Below are 4,963 nucleotides of genomic sequence, written 5' to 3' on the forward strand. Positions count from 1 at the left end.
AATAGGTCTCTATTCTCTCCTATTCCAAATAGGTCTACTAGGCTGAAGTAGATAATAGATGTGTCCAAAATAACTTGAAGGAATAAAATATGACATAAAATCTTAACATTGTTGAATTAAAAACTATTCTCCAATAGAGGAAAAGGAAGAAATGAAGTTTTGAAAAATTACCATTAAATCTTACAAGTAAAATAAGAGATATTTTTGATGAAGTCTCCAGAAATGATCATGTTTTTACTTAAGGTGAAAATCTATAAATTCTTACTTTATTATAATACACTATTTTATGACAAGAACTGAACACTACACACTATACAAATAAATAAATAAACATATAGATCTATAGATACAGATTTTCAAAAATTTCGATTGCTATCCAAGAGCTTTAATACTATAATAATTAGAAAAATTTTATTGTAGTTGGTAACTTTATGGGCCTTTTTGGGTAACTCCAAAGTGGGCCTTCTCAATGGCACTAGTGGTTAAAAAACCCACCTGCCAATGCAAGAGACATAAGAGACAGGGTTTCAGTCACTGGGTCAGGAAGACCCCCCCTGGAGGAGGGCATGCAGCCCACTCCAGTATTCTTGCCTGGAGAATCCCATGGACAGAGGAGCCTGGCGGGCCACAGTCTATGGGGTCACACAGAGTCACGACTGGAGCAACTTTGTACAACACAGGACAATGTCGCTGATAAAAGGAGGAGCACTGTTAGATAATGACAAATTTTGGTGGAAGAGTCCAGGAGCAAAAGTATATTCTGGGGGAAGAAAAAACCCTTGTTTGATCTCTGTAGTGCAGAGAGTTTTACAGAGGTGAACTGGCACTCATTTTCTTCAAAGTGGGAAACTCTCTCAGCTGGATTCCAGTTAGTTTTTATCTTTTTCAATATAAAATCTATGGTGTAGCCAAATGACAATGATGTTTTCTTTATAGTTCAGTGCCAAAAGAATGACATGCATATTTACAAACTAAGATTAATCAGCTAATTAAATGACACAAAGAAAGCTTATAATTTGGGAACAGACAAAAAGACACTACAGGTGATGTAACACTATAAAGTGATGGTCATAATAATTAAATCATTTGTGCTGTGTTCATCTTCAATGAAAGAATGCATAATCCTCTCTCCCAACTCATATAACATTGCATGGAACACTTAAGCCGGCTACAGATTGGTGGTAACACTGAACTCCTAGAGTGAGGAATAATTAAACTTTAGTAAATCACTCTAAAAGCTTATAAAAGCAAACACCAAAGGCTTACAACTTAGGACTGTGAACTACAAAAAGGGAGATCCCCACCTAAAATCCTAAACAAATTTTGGGAAATGAAATTACAGAGCAGGAGGGTGTGGGGTATTATATTCAGCTCAATCTGATCATTGACTTGAATATTTTTTGCTTGTTTTCAGTTTTGTAAGAATCATCTGTTAAGTAAATTGAGAGTACTTATTTTTGGTAGCAATAAATAAAAAGGAAAATGAAGATAAGAAAGCAAAAGATAGATTAAATTTTGCATTACATTAGATACTAGCTGGAAAGTGTGATGAACAGATGCTGAAGGATCTCCTCAGTGGTGAAGTAGATGCAGCTGAAATGGTACTTCACTCATCAGTGTAACTTATTCAAGTAGCTTTTCAGGTTAGTGTCAGAGCTTCAAGGTGAGTGGCACATGGAAGCATGACTATCATCCATACTCACTACTTGTGTTATAGAAATCAAAAGATTAACTCAGAAGAGCCAAGCATCAATCATAAACATTTTGTACAGGTCAATTGAGCCTTGGTTTGGGGTCATGTCCTTATGTCTTTCTGAATTACAATGCTCAACAACCTAATATAACATTAAAACATCTCACAGCAAAAGACAGTTTTGTAACTCTAAGAAATTTAGTGTATCATGAAATTAGAGGCAAAATTGGCTGTAGTCAATTAGGTGTTAAATAGCATTTTCTATAATCTGATGACTAGATTAAGTGTTACACAAGAAAGAAGGACTTTGGATGAAAATCTACCACATACATATTACAATGTGTCCACACCCTCACATTCCAAAGGCCCTACAAAAAGCAAAGAAAATATAGCTATTAGAAATGTGGTAGAAATTAAAATTAAAAATACATTATACCAGCTTCCAAAACTCTGAAGTCTTTTTGGATCTATTTTTTTTAAGTGGAATGTCACATTTTTCCATGAGTAAAAATAAAAATAAAACATAATCAAAATCTGTACATTGCATGCCATGAAGAGAACTACCACAATCACAACAAATGGTGATACCTCTGAACCTCAAACTATTGTGTATTCAAACATTAATGGGCAAACATTTAAAGAGTATAAAATCCATTCCACCTTGGTGATGCAGAAGCACAGATCCCTTTCCTTCTATCTGCTCCTCCCTGCCAGAAACAAAGTGATGAAGGTTTAACAATAAGGATAAATAAATACACACTTAAAACTATTTTCTTTAGCAATAGCCTTTCTTACCTTACCCAACCTCCTTCCTCCACATAGAGTCCATTTTTGTTAAACAGAAATTTTGATGAAACATAGAGTGTGACATCAGAGATCCAAAACACATTTTTAAATGACAATTGATGCTCCCTAGAGAAGTGATAATCAATGATTCCTGAGTGGGGCAAGAATCCTAAAAGCATAGGACTTAACTGAGTATACAATGTAAGGGGAGAGCAAATCAGAAAGACTGAGGACCAGAGAAATGATTTTAGACTGGGAGTAAGAGAAAGAAAGGAGACATGAGGTGACTCGTAAACTTGGGACAAAAATCCACGATCCTGAGAGAGCCTATTAAGTTTTGATATCAGCACTATTTCCAATAACTAACCTAGATGTCCATTGACAGATGAATGGATAAAGAAGCTGTGGTACATATACACAATGGACTATTACTCAACCATAAAAAGGAATGAATTTGAGTCAGTTCTAGTGACGTGGATGAACCTATGCCTGTTATACAGAGTGAAGTAAATCAGAAAGAGAAAAACAAATATTGCATATTAACACATATATATGGAATCTAGAGAAATGATACTAATGAACCTATTTGTGTGGCAGCAATAGAGACACAGACATAGAGAACAACATTGTGGACACAGCAAGGGAAGGAGAGGGAGGGACGAATTGGGAGAGTAGCATGGAAACATGTATATTACCATATGTAAAATAGATAATCAGTGGGAATTTGCTGTGTCAGACAATAGGAGCTCAACCCAGTGCTCTGTGACAACCTAGATGGGTGGGAGGGAGGTTCAAGAGGGAAGGGACATTTTATACCTATGGCTAACTCTCATTGTTGTATGGCAGAAACAAACACAACAATGTAAAACAATTATCCAGTTAAAAACAAAAACAATTTGCTCTTGCAACCCTTACTATTGCATTAAAGTATCATAATTGCTAATGCATCAGAGTGTTAAAACTGTTATTAGGGTGCTGAGTAGAGTCCCTTGTGGTGTGAGGAGACCAAAAGCAAGAATGATACCCCATTTTGTTACACAAATATCTAGATGTTGCTTCCCTGTTCCTTCTCTTCCCTGACAGAGCGTGGTCTTTCTCTCTTCCTCCTCTTTCTGTCAAAGCTGCTATAAAAAGTAGACCTGATATTGATCTGCTGTAATAAATTAGATATTAAAAATAATGTGTTCCTTTGAGGTAGAGTCACCTAAAATGTCACCTGAATCATGAAATAAAAGGTAATCCTACCCAGCTAAAATGATTCTAGGTATTAGTGAGACAAGCAACTCTTTGGATAGAATCACCCATTTAGGATCAGAGATGAGTAAACTATTCTATTGTAAATCTATTCTATTTATTAGAAATTTTTTTGACAGCTTTTTTATTCAGCTTATACTAACTCATTATAATCTATCAACAGCTTGATGATCAGGGGTTGAACAGTTGACACTGCTTGGGGAGGAGGGTTTGGACTTCCAGAATGTTCCTGGATCTGAGAATTCCATGTGTTAATCAGAACCTGCACCAAGAAGCAATCCCCATTCGTGGGGGTAGATTTTCAGCAGAATCACCAGTCCCCCTGCAACCTTCTAACACACTTCAAGCCCATAATATGCCCTTCCCAACAAGGCAAATTATGTTGGAATTTTGAAATTCAAATCCCCAACTCACCCTCAACCACATATCTCAGTGGCTCAAGTCTATGTGATTCTGACTATTTTTAAAGGAAAGTATAGTTTCTTATCTCCCCTTGGGAAATCCTCATCTTTTAGAAGAGAAGACAACAACTAGCAATTCTCTTCAAGACAGATGACTATTTCCTAAATGAATCATTAAGAATTCACTGTAAAAAACCTTAGGTTTGCATTAGTTTTCTGTCTGATTTTGAAATAGAAAGAAGGTAAAAGTATATTTAATTTTCATAATCCAAATGTTCATGCTCCAAATATGTCCAAGAAAATGGAACTTTTAACTATTAGAGCACCATCAAGAATTCTTCCAATTTTTATCTGTAAATTAATTAAATCCAAAAGAAACTTCTATTTTGATAAAATAAAATCCTATTACTAAAAGTGTATCAATGGGGTGAAACAAACAGCAAAAATGACATTAGGAATAGAATGACTTTTAGTTAAACAGATCGCTTCTTGGCCTTTTGGCTAAGATCAAGTGTAGTTAAACAGATGACAAAAGTATTTACAAACACCAATTAAAGTGATTATTTATTCTTGAAAGATTCAAGCAAATTATTTAGATCCTCCATCATAGGTTTTTGAAAACCTTATTAATCTTGATTTTTCAGATCTTTAACTGTCTCCATTATGAGAACACCTAGGTTCACCTGAATACCTAATTTTTGTGAGGATGGTAATTGTTATTAAATTTTTACCAAAGACCAGACATCAGAAATAGTCAACTAAATGAAATGATCAGTATTTAAACTTCTGAAACTCTGTAGAGCTTCTTGAGAAAAATAAATCCAAATTG

The 4,963-nt window shown here is 35.0% G+C and overlaps 1 pseudogene; it reads left to right on the forward strand.

Annotated features, from left to right (window-relative positions):
* The first annotated feature begins 4,615 nt into the window (after nucleotides 1-4,615).
* Nucleotides 4,616-4,761, forward strand: LOC122429000 (annotated as a pseudogene).
* The last annotated feature ends 202 nt before the right edge of the window (nucleotides 4,762-4,963 follow it).

The sequence above is a fragment of the Cervus canadensis genome, chromosome 27, assembly GCF_019320065.1.
Source record: "Cervus canadensis isolate Bull #8, Minnesota chromosome 27, ASM1932006v1, whole genome shotgun sequence".
Classification (NCBI taxonomy): Eukaryota; Metazoa; Chordata; class Mammalia; order Artiodactyla; family Cervidae; genus Cervus; species Cervus canadensis.